The 21,615-nt window shown below is 37.8% G+C and overlaps 1 protein-coding gene across 1 annotated transcript in view; it reads right to left on the bottom strand.

Annotated features, from left to right (window-relative positions):
- The window catches only part of CFLAR (CASP8 and FADD like apoptosis regulator), a 71,451-nt gene extending 51,178 nt beyond the window's left edge, over positions 1-20,273 (bottom strand). The window contains exons 1-2 of the mRNA XM_043577460.1: positions 20,128-20,273; positions 19,792-19,925 (exon numbers count right to left, since the gene is read on the bottom strand). The gene's annotated coding sequence lies outside the window, so the exon portion shown is untranslated. The remainder of the gene's footprint in view (positions 1-19,791; positions 19,926-20,127) is intronic.
- Positions 20,274-21,615: the final 1,342 nt, after the last annotated feature.

Here is a 21,615-nt window from a genome sequence, read left to right as displayed (position 1 = left end):
GTACCACTTGGAAAACAGTTTGGCTACTTATTATAAAGTATACTTATCATATGACCCCACAAAAGTACTCTTAAGTACTTATTCAAGATAAATAAAAGCATGTATCTGTACAAAGACTTGTATATGAACATTCACAGCAGCTTTACTTATAATAACCCCAAATTGGGAACAACTTAAAATTCCATCAATAGACAAATGCATAAACCATTGCAGTATATCCATGCAATGGAAATACTACTTAGCAGTAAAAAGAAATAAGCCAAAGATTCATGCAACGACATGGATAATTATGCCTGATATGCAAGCTAAATTATTTAGGGGAAATGTACTGATGTCTTTAAAATACATCAAAAAATAAGATGGATTGAAGAATGAACAAAAGGATGTGTTAAAACAAGTATAGTAGAATCTAAAACATTTGACCTTTGAACTGTGCAGGTTCACATATGCAGATTTTTTTAGCATACTACTATAAATGTATTTTCTTTTCCCTACGATTTTCTTCATAACATTTTCTTTAGCTTAGTTTATTGAAAGAAATCAACGGTTTATGTTATTGGTAAGGCTTCTGGTCAACAGTAGTTAAGTTTTTGATGAGTCAAAAACTTAACTACTAATAGTATGCATGGGTGCATACTAATGACTGCATGGGTGATTGGTACCTCTAATCCCCCACATTGTTCAAGAGTCAATTGTAGTATAATCTAGTAGTAGGTATATGGGTGTTTACTGTAAAATTCTTTCAGTTTTGCTTTATGATTGAACATTTTTTTAACTGAAAGGTTTGGGAAGAAAATATTGTGCTGAGTGAAAGAATCCAGACACACAAAATGTACAAGTATGATTTCTTTTACAGTACATAAAGTACTACATAGTTTATTTATATGACATTCTAGAACAGAAAAAAACAAATCTCTAGTGACAGAAAGTAAATCAGTGTTTGCCTGAAAGTGTTGATTATAAAGGGGGATAAGAAAAATCCTGGGGTGATGGAAATATTCTGTACACTGATTGGATGGTAGTTACATGGGAGTATATATTTGTCAAAAGTCATTAAACTGTACACCTTAAATAAATGTATTTATTTATGTAAACTACACGTTGATAAAGTTGATTTTAAAACAAACAGGCAGGGGCACCTGGGTGGCTCAGTCATTTAAGTAACTGACTCTTGATTTCAGCTTAGGTCATGATATCATGGTTCCTGAGATTGAGCCCCTTGTTGGGCTCTGCACGGATAGTGCTGAGCCTGCTTGGGATTCTCTCGTTCCCTCTCTCTCTCTCTGCCCCTTCCGTGTGTGTGTATGTGCGTGCGCACTTGTACGCTCTCTCTCAAAAGTAAATAAACTTTTGGGGCACTTCGGTGGCTCATTCGGTTAAGCTTCCAACTTCGACTCAGATCATGATTTCACAGTTCCTTGGTTCAAGCCCTGTGTTGGGCTCTGTGCTGACAGCTCAGAGCCTGGGGCCTACTTCAGATTCTGTGTCTCCCTCTCTTTCTGCCCTTCCCCCACTCCTGCTTTTACTCTCTCTGTCTCTCAAAAATAAATAAAACACTTTAATAAAAATAAATAATAAAATTTTAAAAATAAATAAGTAAAACAAATAGGCAAACAAAAGTGGATGGGAAGCTCTGAGCTTCTAAATGGGTCTAATCCATTCTGATCATCTCACTGGATAATCTGGTTGAGCTATTTCCTTGGGGAACTTCCATTGTCAGTATTTTCATATTTTTCCTTTAGATTGTTCAGATTTAGCAAGAGGAATTTTTTAACCTCTCATCTGCAAAGGAAAGGCCTGGTTGCCAGAGCTTCCAAAGTGGAGTGGGAAAAGATTGTTGAAGTTTCCTAATCCAACAGGCATACCTCATCTTAGTTGGACATATTTGACCTGCCCCCTTCCCCACTTATTGAAACCCTTTCTTCCTTTGCTTAAAGGAGCCCACTCTCTCCAGATGAACCTCCCACATTTCTGGTCATTCCATCTCAGTCTCTTTATAGGTAGAGTTCCTGTCCTTTGTTTTCCCCTTAAATATTGACTCTGTCCTTGACCCCCTTCTTTTTGTCAACCAGGATTCAATTATGTTTTGTTTCAGTGATCACACATCCCTCTACTGTATTTCTTTAGTTTCCTTGTCCATCTGATTTCTCTTATGGTCTGTTAGAGTTCTATCTGTCATCTGCCTTCATGAAGCACTAAAGGAATGTGTTGAGTACAGAGTATGACAGAGAGAGTCAAGGTCAGAGGAGAGAAAAATAATCAGAGCCTAATGCCACCAACTGGTTCAGTGATGTCCCAGGCCTGGAGGGAGACGCTGACACAGATGTGGCATTTCCGAGTCATACTGCTGCTGTTCCTTACTTGAGATGACCTATTTCCATGCTGTTGCCCCACAGCAAGGAGCCCTTTTGCAACACAAAGCAAATGTTCAGACACTCTGGTTTTCCTTTCTTTTTGACTGAACATTAAAAATAAAATGTTAGGAAAGAAATCATTGTGCTAATGACAAGAAGTCAGACATCGAAGAGTACATACTGCTTTAGTATGTAACACTGAATTTAGAAATAGGGCTGTTTCCCCATGGCTCAGGGCAGACTCCAGTGGAGAAGCTATCACGCACATATCCCCTCCTAGAGCCTGCAAAGATATTTTGACAAGGGGAGCTACCATTTGAAAATAGGCATGCAGTACATGGTAGCTACTATTTTATCATGGGAATATTAATATGCTGTTTATACAGATCAATTCATGTTATTCTCTGCAGAACTATTATCCTCATTTTATTACTGAAAAAAACTGAGGGTTATAGAGGCAGAATAATTAAGTAACCAGAGGTTAAAGTCATGTAGGTAATAATTGGAAGAGATTGGGTTCAAAAGCAGGGAGTCCAACTCTAGAGCCCTATCAGAGAGACCTGTTGACTAGTGTTAACTAGAAGTAGCTATATTGAGAATAGAGTGCCCCTCACTCCCACTCCATATAGAGATACTGCTACTACTGATCATTTTATTGTCTCCATAGTTTTGTCTTTTCTAGAATGTCAGAGAGTTGGAATCATATGTAGCCTTTTCAAATGGGCTTCCTTAACTTAGTAATATGCATTTAAGGTTCCTCCATGTCTTTTCATGACCACAGTTTATTTATCCATATGTCTACTGAAGAACACTTTGTTGCTTCCAAGTTTTAGCAATTATGAATAAAGCTGTTTAGACATCTATGTGCAGGTTTTCATGTGGATGTAAATTTTCAACTCCTTTGAGTAAATACCAAGAAGGATTTATGGATTGTATGGCAAGAGTATGCTTGGTTTTATAAGAAACTGTAGAGAGACAGGTCCTAAAGGTGCAGTGACGAGAGAATTAGAAAGCAGGGGGCTAAGATTCTCCAGGAGCCGAAGCCATCGGTCCCCTGGCTCAATCCTCTTTTATTTTTGCAAACTGTCTGATGACAGCAAGCACATACAACATAGTATATGGCATTTTGACAAGTCATGCACCTGCAGTGTATTCCATACTGGGTCATGAGTACATCTGGCACCAGAAAAAAACATTCTTATCCCCAGGCCTAGCACCCGTATGATGTCCTTCTGGAGAGAACGAGCAGTCTGGGCAGCCTTCCATCCTGGGAATGAAACTGCTTTCAGTTTCTTGCTGCTCTGTCCCTTTCCTTCAGGACATTCTTATGGTGCCTCCAGCTTCTTGTTCTCCGACAAGAAACTACCAAACTTCTCCCAAAGTGCTGGTATTTTGTATTCCCATCAGCAATGTATGAGAGTTTCTGTTGCTCCACATCCTTGCCAACATTTGGTGTAATGAGAGTGTAGTGATATCTCATTGTTATTTTAATTTGCATTTCCCTGATGACATATGTTGTGGAACATCTTTTCATATACTTATTTGCCATCTGTATGTCTTCTTCGGTGAGATGTCCATGAAGGTCTTTGGCCCATTTTTTTAAAATTTAGTTTTTTATAATTACATCCAACTCAGCATATAGTGCAATAATGATTTAAGGAGTAGAATCCAGTGATTCATCACCTACATATAACACCCAGTGCTCATCCCAGCAAGGGTCCTCTTTCATGCCTCTTCCGCATTTAGCCCATCACCCCACCCAAAACATCTCCAGCAATCCTCAGTTTAGTTCTCTGTATTTAAGAGTCTCTTATGTTTTGTCTCCCTCCCTGTTTTTATATTTTTTTTTGCTTCCCTTCCCTTATGTACATCAGTTTTGTATTTTAAATTCCACCTATGAGTGAAGTCATTTGATATTTGTCTTTCTCTGACTAATTTCACTTAACATAATACACTCTAGTTCCATCCACGTTATTGCAAATGCCAAGATTTCATTCTTGATCACCAAGTAATATTCCATTCTTTATCCATTCATCAGTTGATGGACATTTGGGCTCTTTCCATACCTTGGCTATTGTCAATAACACTGCTATAAACATTGGGGTTCATGTGCCCTTTCAAAACAGCACACCGGTATCCTCTGGATAAATACCTAGTAGTGCAATTGCTGGGTCATGGTGTAGTTCTATTTTTAAGTTTTTGAGGAACCCCCACACTTTTTTCCAGAGTGGCTGCAGCAGTTTGCATTCTCACCAGCAGTGCAAAAGGGTTCCTCTTTCTCTGCATCCTCGCCAACATCTATTGTTGCCTAAGTTGTTATTTTAGCCATTTTGACAGGTGTGAAGTGGTATCTCATTGTGGTTTTGATTTGTTTTTCCCTAATGATGAGAGATATTGAGCATTTTTCTACATGTCTGTTAGCTATCTGGATGTCTTCTTTGGAAAAGTGTCTATTCATGTCTTCTGCCCATTTCTTCACTGGATTATTTGATTTTTGGGTGTTGAGTTTGTTAAATTCTTTATAGATTTTGGATACTAACTCTTTATCTGATATATCATTTGCAAATATCTTCTCCCATTCCGTTGGTTGCCTTTTAGTTTTGCTGATTATTTCCTTCACCATGCAGAATATTTTATCTTGATGAGGTCCCAATAGTTCATTTTTGCTTTTGTTTCCCTTGCCTCCAGAGACATGTTGAGTAAGAAATTGCTGCAGTCAAGATCAAAGAGGTTTTTGCCTGCCTTTTCCTAAAGGATTCTGATGGCTTCCTGTCTTGCATTGAGGTCTTTCATCCATTTTGAGTTTATTTTTGTGTATGGTTCATTCTTATGCATGTCGCTGTCCAGTTCTCCCAGCACCACTTGCTGAAGAGACTGTCTTTATTCCATTGGATATTCTTTCCTGCTTTGTCAAAGATTAGTTGGCTATACATTTGTGAATCCATCTCTGGGCTTTCTTTTCTGTTCCATTGATCTGTGTGTCTGTTTTTGTGCCAGTCCCATACTGTCTTGATGACTACAGCTTTGTAATAGATCTTGAAGTCTGGTATTGTGATGCCTCCAGGTTTGGTTTCCTTTTTCAGGATTGCTTTGCCTATTCGGGGTCTTTTCTGGTTCCATAGAAATTTTAGGATTGTTTGTTCTAGCTCTGTGAATAATGTTGGTGTTATTTTGATAGGGATTGCTTTGAATATGTAGATTGCTTTGAGTAGTATCAAAATTTTAATAATATTTGCTCTTCCAATCCATGGACATGGAACAATTTCCCATTTTTTTGTGTCTTATTCAATTTCTTTCTATAATTTTCAGTGTATAGATTTTTCATAACTTTGGTTAGGTTTATTCCTAGGTATTTTGGTGCAATTGTAAATGTGATTGATTCTTTGATTTCTCTTTCTGCCACTTCGTCATTGGTGAATAGAAATGCAACTGATTTCTGTGCATTGATTTTTATATCCTGCAACTTTGTGGAATCCATGTATCATGGATTCATGTATCTAGCAGTTTTTTGGGTGGAATTTCATGGGTTTTCCACATAGAGTATCATGTCATCTGCAAAGACTGAAAGTTTGACTTCCTCCTTGCTGATTTGGATGCCTATTATTTCTTTGTGTTTTCTGATTGCTGAGGCTAAGACTTCCAATACTACATTAAGTAACAGTGGTGAGAGTGGACATCCTTGTTGTGATCCTGACCTTAGAAGGAAAGCTCTCAGTTTTTCCCCATTGAGGATATTACCGGTGGGTCCTTTGTATGTGGCTTTTACGATCTTGGGGTATGGTCTTTCTATCCCTACTTTCTTGAGGGTTTTTATCAAGGAAGGATGCTGTATTTTGTCAAATGCTTTCTCTGAATCTATTGAGAGGATCATGTGATTCTTATTCTTTTATTAATGTGATGTATCACATTTGCAGATATTGAACCAGCTCTGCATCCCAGGTATAAATCCCACTTGATCATGGTGAATAATTCATTTAATGTATTGTTGAATCCAGTTATTCATCACGGAAATTGGTCTGTAGTTCTCCTTTTTATGGGGGTCTCTGTCTGGCTTTGGAACAAGGTAATGCTGGCCTTGTAGAATGAGTTTGGAAGTTTTCCTTCTATTTATATTTTATGGAACTACTTCAAAAGATTAGGTGTTAACTCTTCTTTAAATGTCTGGTAGAATTCCCCTGGAAAGCCATCCGGCCCTGTACTCTTGTTTTTGGGGAGATTTTTTTTATTACTAATTCAATTTCTTTACTGGTTATGGGTCTGTTTAAGTTTCCTATTTTTTTCTGTTTCAGTTTTAGTAGTTTATATGTTTCTAGGAATTTGTTCATTTCCTCCAGGTTGCCCAATTTATTGGTATATAACTGCCCATAATATTCTCTTATTATTGTTTTTTATTTCTGCTGTGTTGGTTGTGATCTCTCCTCTTTCGTTCTTGATTTTATTTATTTGGGTCCTTTCCTTTTTCTTTTTGACCAGTCTGGCTAGGGGGTTATCAATTTTGTTAATTCTTTCAAAGAACCAGCTCCTGGTTTCATTGATCTGTTCTATTGTGTTTTTGTTTTTGTTTTTGTTTTTTTTTATTATTTTGGTATCATTGATTTCTGCTCTAATCTTTATTATTTCCCATCGACTGCTGGTTTGGGGCTTTATTTGCTGTTTTTTACCTCCCACCTCTTTAAGGTGTCAGGTTAGGTTGTGTATCTGAGACCTTTCTTCCTTCTTTAGGAAGGCCTGATTGCTGTATACTTTCCTCTTATGACTGCCTTTGTTGCATACCAGAGGTTTTGGGCTGTGGTGTTATCATTTTTATTGACTTCCATGTATTTTTTAATTTCCTCTTCAATTTCTTGGTTAACCCATTCATTCTTAGTAAGATGTTCTTTAATCTCCAAGTATTCATGGTCTTTCCAAATTTTTCTTGTGGTTGATTTTGAGTTTCATAGCCTTATGGTCTGAAAATATGTGTGGTATGATCTCAGTCTTTTTGTACTTGTTGAGGGCTGATTTGTGTCCCAGTATGTGATCTATTCTGGAGAATGTTCTATGTGCACTCGAGAAGAATGTGTATTCTGCTGCTTTCAGATGAAATGTTCTGAATATAGCTGTTAAGTCCATTCAGTCCAGTGTGTCATTTCAAAGCCACTGTTTCCCTATTGATTTTCTGCTTAGATGATCTGTCCATTGCTATAAGTGGGTTGTTGAAGTCCTCTACTATCATGGCATTATTATCAATGAGTTTCTTTCTGTTTGTGATTAATCGATTTATATATTTGAGTGTTTCACATTGGGGGCATAAATGTTTACCACTGTTAGGTCTTCTTGGTGGATAGACCCATTATTATGATGTAATGCCCTTCTTCATCTCTTATTACAGTCTTTACTTTAAAATCTAGTTTGTCTGATATGAGTATGGCTACTCCAGCTTTCTTTTGGTGACCATTAGCATGATAGATGGTTCTCCATCCCCTTATTTTCAATCTGAAGGTGACTTTAGGTCCTAAATGGGTCTCTTGTAAACAGCAGATAAATGTTTGTTTTCTTATCCATTCTGTTACCCTATGTGTTTTGATTGGAGGGTTTAGTCCATTGACATTTAGAGTGAGCACTGAAAGATATGAATTTTGTGTCATTGTGTTGCCTGTAGTGTTGGAGTTTCTGGTGGTGTTCTCTGGTCCTTTCTAGTCTTTTTGCTTCTGGTCTATTTTATTTTGTTTCATCTTTTCTCCCCTCAGAGAGTCCCCCTTAAAATTTCTTGCCAGGCTGGTTTAGTGGTCATGAACTCCTTTAGTTTTTGTTTTTCTGGGAAACTCTTTAACTCTCCTTCTATTTTGAATGACAGCCTTGCTGGATAAAGAATTCTTGGCTGCATATTTTTTCTGATTCAGCTCATTGAATATATCCTGTCACTCCTTTCTGGCCTGCCTAGTTTCTGTGGATAGGTCTGCTGCAAACCTGATCTCTCCTCCCTTATAGGTTAAGGACTCTTTTCCCTTGCTGCTTTCATAATTCTTTCCTTGTCTGTGTATTTGATGACTTTGACTATGATATGCCTTGTTGAGTGTCAGTTTTTGTTGAATCTAATGGGAGTTCTCTGTGCTTCTTGGATTTTGATGTCTGTTTTTCCCCAGATTAGGAAAGTTTTCTGCTATTACTTGCTCATAAAATCTTCTACCCCTTTTCCTCTCTCTTTATCTTCCAGGACTCCCATAATTAGGATGTTATTCCTTTCTAATAAGTCACTGAGTTCTTCTCTAATTCTTGTATCATGCTCTTTCGCCTTAGTTTCCCTCTTTTTTCTGCTTCATTATTCTCCATAATTTTGTCTTCTATATCACTGATTTACTGCTCTGCTTCGTCCATCCTTGCCCCTGTTGCATCCATTCAAGATTGCATCTTGGTTATAGCGTTTTTAATTTCATCCTGACCCGATTTTACTTCTTTTATCTCCATAGAAAGGTACTCTATGCTTTTTTCAACCGCATCTAGCATTCTTATTATCGTGATTCTAAATTTTAGTTCTGACATCTTGCTTATATCTGCGTTGATTAAGCCCCTGGCTGTCAATTCTTCCTGTTCTTTCTTTTGGGGTGAATTCCTTCATTTTGTCATTTTGGAGGGAGAAAAATAACTAATAAAACAATAAAATAAAATAAGGGGCACCTGGGTGGCTCAGTCGGTTAATCATCTGACTTAGGCTCAAGTCATGATCTCACAGTTTGTGGGCTCAAGTCTCGCATCATTATCTGTGCACAGAAAAAGGAGTGGCAGAATATATTCAACAAGCTGAATTGGAAAAATATGCAGCCAAGAATTCTTTATCCAGCAAGGCTGTCATTCAAAACAGAAGGAGAGATAAAGAGTTTCCCAGATAAACAAAACCTAAAGGAGTTTGTGACCACCAAAGCAGCCCTGCTTCAGATTCTGTGTCTTCCTCTCTCTCTGCCCCTCCTGTTTGCACTCTGTCTCTCTCTCTCTCTCTCTCTCTCTCTCTCTCAAAAATAAACAAACATTAAAAAAATTAAAGCCTAAAGCAACATAAAAAATCAAATAAAGAAAACTAGATCCTAGGTGTGTTTTGGTCTGGTTGTTGAAAGAAGCTTAATAGGATAGAGAAAAAAGGGAAAGAAAAAAAGGGAAAAAAGTGAGAAAAAGTTTAAAAATTTAAAAAAGACTTTAAAAAATGTATACAATAGAATAAAATGAAATGAAGAAAGTGAAAAAGAATTTTAAAATTAAAACATAAAAAAATATAGTAAAAAGAATTTTTAAAAAATTTTTAAAGGAAAATAAAAATAAATTTTTCTCTTTCTGTATCCAAGAAAAGGAAAAGAAAGGAGAAAAAGAGAAAAACAAAACAATGTAAACAAAAGCAAACAAAACAAAACAAAAAAAGCAAAATGACAAATAGATGAACCAGCAAACAAACTGAAAACAGACTGAAAACTGAGTTACATCCTGTTTTCTGTTTAACTGAAACTATGAAGCACTCTATACTCTGTACAGGAGAGACTTGTGGTCGTCCTCTACAGCATGCACTTGGAAGGTGCATTTGGGTGGGGCTTTGTGTAACAGCTCTGTTCTCCACTGGGTGGCATTGCTTAGCTTACTGGAGTGGATCAGTGTGGTGAGCATGCATGTTTATGCACCTGAGTGGGATAGCTGAAAATGGCATCACCCAGCTTCCTATTTCTGTCACAGGAACTCTGTGCTCTCACCGGCCTGCAATCATACACCTCTCCTTTGTCTCAGGCTTCCATCTACTCCCTACTTCTACACTGTCCATGTCCACCTGTCAGGCAGCACCTCCATCCTGAATTTTATCTCAGATGGGGCTGTGTTTCCAAACCCCTCACTTCTGAGAACCCTGTGGCTTGGATCCAGTCCAACCCTCTGGGGCAGGGTCTTTTTGAGCAATGGCCAGGTGCTGGCTTGCCCCAGAGAACGTTCATGCAATTGTGTAGTGGCAGAGGTTCAGAGATTATGGCAATTCACAACACACAGATGGCACCAGGTTTCACCACACTCTGGCATCTTTGTTCCAATACCAACAAACATGGCTGTTGTCTGGGGTCCTGAGACATGGGCTGTTCCCCATGTCTGCTGGGACCTTTGTTTGTGGGGAAGCTGTATGGCCTCTACCAAATGCCCTCCAATCAGGGAAACAACTTCTCCCCATGTGGTCTACAGACCCCTCGGTCCTCACTGCCTGCTCCTAGGGATTCTCCCTTCCTCCCCACCAGAGCACTGCCAGGTAGTGAGCTCTGGAATTTCTAACTCTGCACTCCCATGTTTATAGAATCTTAATGGTATTGAAACCCTCTCCTTTCTCCCTGTCAATGTTTTTGGGGAGCATATTTCTTGTTCAGTCCCTTGTAAGGGCTTCCCCTTTTTCTCTTTCCCTCCAGCTACTTTCAGGGGGAGTGCTTTCCCTGTATTCTCCCATTGTGCTGCATTCTTCCCCCTTTCTCTGTCCTCTCTCTGCAAAAACAGCTCCCTACCCTCCACAGCTTCTCTCTCCCCCAGTTCACTTCTTCACACCGTGTACCTGCTGAGTTCTGCAGCTCAGGTTATGCAGATTATTGTGTTAATCCTCAGATCAATTTCCTAGGTGTGCACAATAGTTTGGTACCAATCTAGCTGCATTTCAGGTAGGAGGGAAGCTGAGAACTTCCATGCTGCTCTGCCATCTTGGCCCCACCCCTCTCAGGACCACACCCATTTTTAAATGAGGTTGTTCTTATTGAGTTTTAAGATTTCTTTTTATATTTTGAATTTTTAAAAAATTTTTAACATTTATTCATTTTTGAGAGAGAGAGAGAAAGAGAGACAGAGAATGAGGAGGGGAGGGGCAGAGAGAGACACACACACAGAATCTGAAGCAGACTCCTGTGCTGATAGCTCAGAGCCTGACATGGGGCTCAAACTGGGAATGGCAAGATCATGACCTGAGCCTAAGTCAGACACTTAACTGAATGAGCCACCCAGGCGCCCCTCTTTTTCTATTTTGTATATAACAGTCCTTTATCAGATATATCTTTGCAAATATTTTCTCACAGTCTGTGACTTCTCTCTTGATATTGTCTGTCACAGAGCAGAAACTTTTCATTTAAATGAAGTTCATATTATCATTTATTTATTTCATAAATTATGCCTGTGGTCTCATATCTAAAAATGATTGCCAAACCCAGGTGTGCTTAGGTTTTATCTGATGTTATCTTCTAGGAGTTTTATAGTTTTGCATTTTACATTTAAGTCCCTGGTCCATCTTGAGTTAATTTTGTGAACGGTGTAAAATCTGTGTTTAGATTAAATTTTTTTGCATATGTATGTCCAATTGTTCCAGCACCATCTGTTGAAGAGACTGTCTTTGCTCTATTGCATTATGCTTGGTCCTTTGTCAAAAATCAGTTGACTATATTTATGAGGGTCTATTTCTGTGCCCTCTATTCTGTTATGCTGATCTATTTGTCTATTGCCAATACCATATTATATTGATTACTGTGGCTTTATAGTAAGTCTTGGAGTCATAACATCAGCCCCCCAACTCTGTTCCTCTTCAGGATTATGTTGGCTATTCTGGGTCTTTTGCCTCTCCATATGAACTTTAGAATCAGCTTGTCAATATCCATAAAGTAATTTGCTGGGATTTTGCTTGAAATTGCACTGAGTCTATGGATCAAGTTAGGATTGGTTTAGTTTTGGAGAGGATTTATAAATATTGGGGGACAGGAGGCAGAAGAATTATTGTGGAGATATAGAGATAATAAGTAAGTTAGTAATAATCAGCTACAGACAAATGGAGGGATTTTAACATAGGCTGTATATTAGATGATATTATATATTTCCATTAAATTTCTTGGGTGTGATGGTGGTATTACAATCATGTAGGAAAATGTTCTTGTTCATAGGAGATAAATACTGAAGAATTTAGGGATAAAGTATCATTGTGCCTGCAAGTTACTTTCTTTTATTTTTTTAATTTTTTTTTAATGTTTATTCATTTCTGAGACAGAGAGAGACAGAGCATGAATGGGGGAGGGGCAGAGAGAGAGGGAGACACAGAATCGGAAGCAGGCTCCAGGCTCTAAGCCATCAGCCCAGAGCCGGATGCGGGGCTTGAACTCACGAACTGTGAGATCGTGAGATCGTGACCTGAGCCGAAGTCGGACGCTCAACCGACTGAGCCACCCAGGCGCCCCTGCAAGTTACTTTCAAATGGGTTAGCAAAGCGCGTGTGTGTGCACACACACCCATGTGTCTGAAGGTTTAGAAAGACAGAAATAACAAATGTGGCTAATGTTACCACTGGGGACTCTAGATGAAGTGTGTGTGTGTGTGTGTGTGTGTGTGTGCGCGCGCGCACGTGTGTATTCTTTAAACTTTTCTGTTTTTCAGATTTGAAATATTTGAAAATTAAAAGTTGGGAAAATATCTATATGAGATTCTGATATTCTACCAATTGTATTTGGAATGCAATACAAGATATTTCATACACATCATTTTGTTTTAAAATGTTGTATTATTGAGTTTGGGGGAGAATATAAATATAAACATTTCCTACACAAACATTAGTCACAAAACACCATATCAAGGGAAAAATATATTCTTCTGAAGTTTGGATATTAAAAAGCAAGATACATTCTACTGGGAAGACAGGAACCAGTGAGGTGCTTTGCAGGGTGTCACTGTATATATTTATTTCTTTTCTTATTTATTATCATCCTTTGTGAATAACCTTTAAGATCCATGAGCCAGGGACCAAGACTCTTGTTTCTCACTATACATCCAGCACTTAGTACAGTGCTTGGCTTATAGTAGGTCCCTGTATTAGCTGGGTAACACTCACTGCGTTAACAAAGTAGCCCAAAAATAGCAGTAGTTTAATATAATAGAAATTTCTTTTGTCATCACCTACCTAAACAATGCAGGTATTCCTGGCAGGCAGCTAACAGTGATTTCAGGGAATGAAACGCTTCATGTTTTGGCTTCATCATTCCCAAGGGATTTGTTATCCTCAGCATTCAGTCAGCAGAAGGGGAAAGAGTGTGAAGAAGGCATACCTGCTTCTTAAAATCCTGTCATAGAAATGACACATCTCATTTTCACATACATTCCACTAGTGAAAACTAAACATATGGCCATACTGAGAAGCAATATGTGTATGTGTATGGGTAGAGGGTAGGGGTGTCTGGAAAACCCTCGTCCCTGAGCTGGCAGCCACTTCCCAAGGACAAGTCTATAATATGGAAAGAGAGTGAATTTTTGGTAGACTGTTAGCCATCTCTATCATAGTGTTCAAATGTTTGTTGAATGGATGAATAATGTTTCTGAGACTGCCTTATTCTTTGCAAATATAATATCTTGTAAATCTTAAGATGGGGAGAAGTTCAGATGCAGTTCATAACAACCACTGGTGGTTCTATTCACTTTATAAATTCTTCTTCGGCAAGATGTAGTAACAAGGCCTACAGTACCCCCTTGTCTGAAACAACAGATCAACAAAATATATGAAACAACAGTTTTCAGACATTGAACATCAAACAGTGCAGGACAGTGATCCTTGAGAGAGGTGAGCCCTATGATTCTCCTAGATTCTTGCCTGGAAAGATTTTCCAGGTTGTGGCACAGGGACAGAGAACTCAGGCAAAACCTAGTCATCTCCTTAAATTGAGGAGACACAGTCCTAGGAGGCTAAGTGGCTAGAGTTTGCAGAGCATAGTATCAGAGGTGAGAGTAATGAACAGAGAGACAGCTCTAAGGATCTTCACGGGGTCCCCCTTAAATATCCAGCTAACTATTAATCAGTGTGCATGAGGGAAGAAACCATCCAAGTGTGGGGGAAAACTACCCAAAAGAAGCAGAGGAAACAATTCTCAAAGTTCATCCAGGGCCAAGAATGATTCAAGTTTGCACCAGACAGTGGAAAATCTTATAATTCATGGATCACTGAGTAGTGGAAGAAAATCAGCCCTACACTCAAAGCTACTCTAGATTCATATAACTTAAGAGCAAGACTGAAAAAGATTCAACTGTTTATAAATAATTTGCATCTCAGGACAAAGCTCAAATTTACTTATAAGAATACAAAAATATCTAGCACCCAACAAGGTAAAGTTCACAATGCCTGACATTTAATTTAAAAATTACAAAAATGCAAAGAACCAGGGAAATACAACGCATAATGAGGACAGCCATCAATTAATAGAATCAATGAATCCCAACTACAAGAAATATGATAAAACTACACAAAATAACATGATAAATTTCTTACAACCAGTGAGATGCCTGTGGATATGACTAACCTGTCAATTTGTCCCATAACTTTCCCTTAGCTCCCTGACTGAGCTAATGACATAATATTTCTAGAACATTGCCAGAATATGAAGTTTAGTGTCTCCTCCATTCTAGACCTTTAAATGAATCAGATCGGCCCTAAAATGTGAGATCCAGCCTCAGATAATACCAGCTGTCACCAGCTTTCATCTAGACAGCTTCCATTTTACTGCTCAGAATTCTTCCATTTATTTTCTTTGCCTGCCTGGATTGGTGGTCCCCTTGAATTTTAATCTATGCTCACATCCTTTTAACTTGCACAATTCATTTGGACAGGATTTTTTGGCTTTGGCTTTCAACACTCTTCCAGACCTGATTTGGTAAATGTCCTCTGCCCCTCAGGACCAGATAGGCTAACCACCATTCCTATCAGGAAAATGAAAATCTTCCAGGAAATTTGAAAAAATATATCTTAAAATTTCTCATCACAAGAAAAAAAATTGTGTAAGGTGATGGATGTTAACAAAATTTTTCTGGTAATCATTTTGCAATATATACATATATTAAATCATTATATTATACACTTAAAATAAATATGATGTTATATATCAATTATATCTCAATTGAATAAAATTTCTGGGGCACCTGGGTGGCTCAGTTGGTTATGCGCCCAACTCTCATTTTGGCTCAGGTCATGATCTCACGGTTCATAAGTTCAAGCCCCACATCGGGCTTTGTGCTGACAGCATGGAGCCTGCTTTGGATTCTCTGTCTCCCTTTCTCTCTGCCCCTTCCTTGTTCACACATGCTCTCTCTCTCTCTCAAAAATAAATAAACATTAAAAAATTCTTTTTAATTTTTCCAAATATAATTTAAACTTTCTGACCATGTGGCCAAACTCTAGGTAATGTTGGCATCTATCTGGGTATTATGAAAGTTTTATCAAGTTGAAAGCTGAGAATTTCAATCATATTTGTTATTAAATCTGGAGCCTTAATTGAAATGTGCCTTCACATCAACTATGCTTTATGAGAAATAGCTCATATTCTTACTGCCTCAATCAAAATTAAGCAATAATTACTAGTGCTATTGACACAAATGCTAACTCTATAATAAGATGCTTTATATAAATAAAGTTCAATAAAGTATTTTTGGACATCTTCTGTATTACTGCAAAAACTAATTTTTGTTGGATTGTTTGCTTTAATAGCTGTCATTAAAAAATTAACCTAGATACATGGATTTCTGATCATATTGCTCTTTGTTAAAAACATTTGGTCATGCTTCTGCTATATAAACAATGCTTAAGTATCTATATAGAGTCACATGTGGCTTATATGTACAACCCTAAAATAAACCAGAATGGGTAGTGCAGCTTTAGTAGTCCCAAAGAAGGCTAAGATAAAAGAAGTTCTGGAACACAACTTTATTTTTATTTTGGTAGACATTTGGTTCCAGTAAGACAAAGAGTGAAAAGGAATGTGGGAAATCAGAGAATATAGACTATAGCCTAGGGCTGCAACAAGTTGCTAAATGGTGAGCTTTGGAACTCTTATGGCACTGCAGCTAAACCTATGTGATTTGTGGCTTAGAGAATAGATAAAACTATGTATAAGAAGTTTAAATGGGTGCCTGGATGGCTCATTTGGTTAAATGTCCCGACTAATTTTTTTTTAATTTTTTTAATGTTTATTTTTGGGAGAGAGACAGAGCGCAAGTGGGGGAGGGGCAGAGAGAGAGGGTGACACAGAATCTGAAGTGGGCTGCAAGCTCTGAGCTGTCAGTACAAAGCCCCATGTGGGGTTCGAACCCATGAACCACAAGATTATGACTTGAGCTGAAGTCAGATGCTCAACTTACTGAGCCACCCGGGTGCCCCTAAGTGTCCTGACTCTTGATTTCAACTCAGGTCATGATCTCATGATCATTAAGACCAAGCCCCGTGTGGGGCTCTGTGCTGGGTGTGGAGCCTGCTTAAGATTCTCTCTCTCTTCCTCTCATTCTGCCCCTCCCCAGCTCACTCTCTCTCTCTTTCTCTCTCTCTCTCTTTCCATCAAAAAAAAAAAAAAGAAGTTTCAATGAGAATTTATACTCTTCATTTAAAAAGCAAAATTGATGAATAGACATTTTTTAAAGAAAACATACAGATACATGAAAAGATGCCCAACATTGCTAAATCATCAGGGAAATGCAAATAAAAACCACAATGATATGTCACCTCATATCTGTCAGACTAACTATTATCAAAAAGACTAAAGGTAATAAGTGTTGGTGAGGTGTGGAGAAAAGGGAACCCATTTACACTGCTGGTGGGAATATAAATTGGTGCAGCCACTATGGAAAACAGTATGGAGATTTCCTCAAAAAACTACAAGTAGAACTACCATATAATCCAGCAATTCTCCTTGTATTTATCTGAAGAAAATGAAAACACAACTTGAAAAGATGTCTGCACCCCCATGTTCATTGCAGCGTTATTTACAATAGCCAACATGTGGAAACAACCTAAGTGTCCATTAGCAGGTAAATGGTTAAAGACGATGTGGGGTGTGTGTGTGTGTGTGTGTGTGCATGTGTGTACTTAAGTAATTAAATAATTCACTAAATATTTAAGTGAATGAATAGAATACAAAGAAAAGAAACTGAAATGTCTGCCTCTTTTGTTGTTGCAACTCCATGGACCTCCTTGACTTGGATCTTGGAGAAAGGTTGGGCAAGAATGCCCCATTATTTGCACTCAGGAGTTCTTTTCCTTGTAATTTTGACAAAACAAAACAAATGACCAATGTGTTGAAGGAGAAATGTTTATTGCTTGCAATAGCCATAGAATAATTGGTTGCATTCAGCAGAAATTGGTCACAACCTCTGATGGTATTTGTATCACCAACTCAACAAATAAGAAAAGGTTATACAGCATGTGTCAAAAAGCTTAGGCCTAACTCAGTTCTAATATCCTTGCCATGGGTTTGGGGAAGGGCCATCCAATCCCAGAATACATGCCCAGGTCACCATCACAACATTTTTGTAAATAAGGTCAGTTTTCTGATAGGCAGTTGGAATCCTGGAAGCCTCTTAGACATTGGAAAATATAGGAGTCTCCCCAATTCTTCATTCCCTAAACATTTATAGATTCATAAATGAAGTGTTTATCTGTGACAAATCATTTCTGTCACCTCACTTATATTTTTAGACATCTAATGAATTTATTCATTCAACAGACACTTCCTAAACACCTATCACATAGGTATAGTCCCTGTCTTCAAGGAGGCCATAGTTTAATAAGGGAGTCGGACAACGAAATGAATAATTATGATGCATTATAAGTGCTATAATAAAAGTATGTACAGGGTTTAGGCTATAAAAGATTTCATTCATTTTCTTATAAATGTAGAAATTGATAGATTAGACTTATAATTGCTGATTAACCCAAATCAAATATAAGGAAGCATTTACAGATAATGTATTAAGGAATTAATACCTTGAGTTTAATCCCTGTATTGTAAATATATGAATTGTGACATGTTTCCTTGTTAGAACTTATCTAGCATCTACAGATACAGTTTCAGTTTTAATTATATGTTTCACTAGAAAGTCTGGTCTGCATATAAGATATAATTCTAAGACTGTATATCTGTGTTAAACCCTCATGCTTTAGTATTATGTTACTATGACATGGGATTCCCAGGTCCAGATGCTACCACCACCTGTGAACCTGATTCTTTCTCAGTAAAATGATCCCACCTGCACTGACACAGGCATTCTTTATTTTTAGGACAGTTATTGCTATGGTTATTATGAACCACAAAGTTGGCCTTCAGTACTATGTTCCTGAACAGTCAGTATTTCCCATGGAAATTTTGTAGCAAGAGAATAAATGAAATAAAATATACATACATACAGCACAAGAATAGCTATAATCACACAACATTCACTTAATTGTTGTATTCATTTAAATGTATAATGCAGGGGCACCTGGCTAGCTCAGTTGGAGATGTGTACACTTGATCTCTGAGTTGTGAGTTCAAGCCCCACGGTGGGTATAGAGATTACTTAAATAAATAAAACAAATATAAAAGTTTTAAAAACATGTATAGTGCAAATTTTTTTCCAATCTCTTTGCTCTTTTACAATAAGGTAAAAATGTCTGACTAATTTAATTTTTCCCCTAAATTTTAATTTAAATTCTATTAGTTAACATTTTAAATAACTAAATTTGGAAGGATGTTTGGCTTATTACCAACTCAGCAGAAAAATGTAGGTTTAATGCTCTTATTATTTCCAAATTCAGTTTGGGAACTGAGTAATTAAAATTAGCATAGGTGGAACATACGGTACTAAATGCTTTATTTATAATGAGATTTAATTAATTTACAAATACTCTAATTGGTAAAAATCCAAAAGCAAAATTGTGGAGGCTCATAAAGCCTGGCTAGTTAAGATTTAAGAAAGGAATGTTTGCATTGGAAGTAGTGGACAAGGGTGGGGGTGGTGGGGTGCGGTATGGCTCCCAATCAAATAGGAGGAGGTGGGAGATTGTCCCCGTCCATAGGAACTTTTAGAGGAGCTTCCTTAGAGAAAGCAATTGTAGGATCAGTAGATTGTTCAGTATGTAAAGGGACTAAGGCTGCTCTAATTACTCCCCACATCGTAAAGGGAAGAGTACCTTGTTCATGACATCTTTTAAAATTTTTACCAACTCTCTCCCTTACTTCAAGGTCTAGAGTTCCTCTATCAGGAAACCAAGGATTGCTTTCAGTAACACTTTTTTTTTTTAATTTTTTTTTTCAACGTTTATTTATTTTTGGGACAGAGAGAGACAGAGCATGAACGGGGGAGGGGCAGAGAGAGAGGGAGACACAGAATGGGAAGCAGGCTCCAAGCCATCAGCCCAGAGCCCCACGCGGGGCTCGAACTCACGGACCGCGAGATCGTGACCTGGCTGAAGTCGGACGCTTAACCGACTGCGCCACCCAGGCGCCCCTCAGTAACACTTTTTAAAAGGCTCTGAAGTTGAACCTCAGTAACCGTTGCTCTGCTAGCTTTTAACGGCTGTCAGAGAACTTTGATGTGATGTTTTTGTTCAGCAGAGTTCTGTTCCATCTTAAGAAACCCAAGCCCGAACAATGCCCTGGAAATCAGATAACCTAAGCACGCTTGGATGACTTACTGCGCAGTAGTTTCAGTTTGCCTTCTTCAAGGGTTCCGCCGTCAAATCGTCGCTGCCACGAACCAGGTCGGGGTCACCAAATGCTGGGTTTGACCAGTAAACCCTGGGACGACGAATGACATTACTCCAGACTCCTGAATCAGAGAAAGGAGAAAATGAGGAAACCAAGCGTTCTAGTGGCCATGGTCCCAAGCAAAGCTCAGTCTCCGGTTTTTATTGACAATCTTATCAGTACTTCTTGAAGGGTGCAGGGGAAAGGAACGTGTAGTTTCAAAGCAGGAGCAAAGCATAATCACAAATTATCGGGCGATAAGTACAATCAGGGTAGTGACTTACAGGCTGGTGAGCCGAGCCGAACGTGAGGGGGCAGTGTATAGTCAGAGGAAGGGAATTGTTTTACTAGTTTAGATTAAGCATTTACAGAGTGGGAAAGAAAACATGCTGATCCACAAGCAAGGTCTGGCTGTTTTCAGCCTTGACATTTCAAAGGAGACCCGGTTTTCCTGGTCTGCTTTGCTGCTTCTCAACCAGCTGTTTCCCAGGCTGCAAACATTCCTTTCTTAATTCTTAGCCAGCCAGGCACTACAAGCCTCCGGACAAAATATTTCTTTTTAACTATAACTTGCTTTGAAGAGCATTGTTTGGAACATTATTAAAACTAATTCTTAGAGTGCCTGGCTGGCTCAGTCGGTAGAGCATGAACTCTTGATCTTAGGGTTGTTGGAACCCTATGTTGGGGATAGAGTTTGCTTTAAAAAAGAAATACTCTTTTAGCTGTAAAACACAGAATGAAAATGTATGACTTTTCCAAATGGCACAAAACCTGATTTACTTTTTAAGTGTACATAGCGTTCTTATTTTGTAATAGATTCCCAGAAACATAAGACTTTAGCAATGACCAAAATTCTTTTCAGTTTTGTAATTTGAGGCCACATTTCAAAAGTTACTTCATTTTTTTTTTGCATGTGAAATTAAACAGAAAAATACACAGACTTAAGACAAGGGTTTTTGTCTTTTTAAAAAATAGCTATAAAGCTATGTTTTAAATTATGCGTATGAAAGGTAATTCAATCTAAGACAATATATGGCATTTACCAATTTAATCTTTATCTGAGTTAGCATTTTGAATATAGTTTATTATATGTATAATATTTATAATATTTAATAATATAATACAACATAACAATAAAATATTAATATGTACTTTTATATATAACATAATATATAAAATTAAGGTAAAACTTCTTTTTGAAGTAGATCCTTTCTGATAGAGTCATTGGCAAGTAAATGCAATTTCCATTGGTGTTCTAGTCTTTTAGTTTCTGAAGCTGATTTTCCAACCTAAAACAACAAAAAATTGTTTTTATGTTTATTTATAAATTTTGAGAGAGAGAGAGCAGAGAGGAGAGGGGTAGAGAGACAGGAAGAGAGAGAATCCAACCCCCATGTGGGGCTGGAACCCATTAACCGGGAGATCATGACCTGAGCCAAAACCAAGAGTCAGACACTTAACTACCTGAGCCACCCAAGCATCCCACAAAAATCTTTTTTTTTTAATTATTTTTTTTTTTTCACAAAAATCTTTTTGAAGCCAAAAAACCCAAAACACAAACAAATTTCCAAGCCTTCTCTCCACTACCTCACAAATTGTTGTTGGAGGTAAACCAGAACTCACTGAGGATTCCACTCTTATTAGCATAAAATTTGAATTTGAATACCTGGCAACTTTGGGGATTTTGAGGACCCACAAGGATTATATCAAATTTTGAAACTCCTGTTGCCAACTGAATGACAGGTACCATGAATAACATTTAATTTTTGTTG

Source organism: Prionailurus bengalensis, chromosome C1, assembly GCF_016509475.1.
Source record: "Prionailurus bengalensis isolate Pbe53 chromosome C1, Fcat_Pben_1.1_paternal_pri, whole genome shotgun sequence".
In the NCBI taxonomy this organism is placed as follows: domain Eukaryota; kingdom Metazoa; phylum Chordata; class Mammalia; order Carnivora; family Felidae; genus Prionailurus; species Prionailurus bengalensis.
This window is presented reverse-complemented; position numbering and strand designations above follow the sequence as displayed.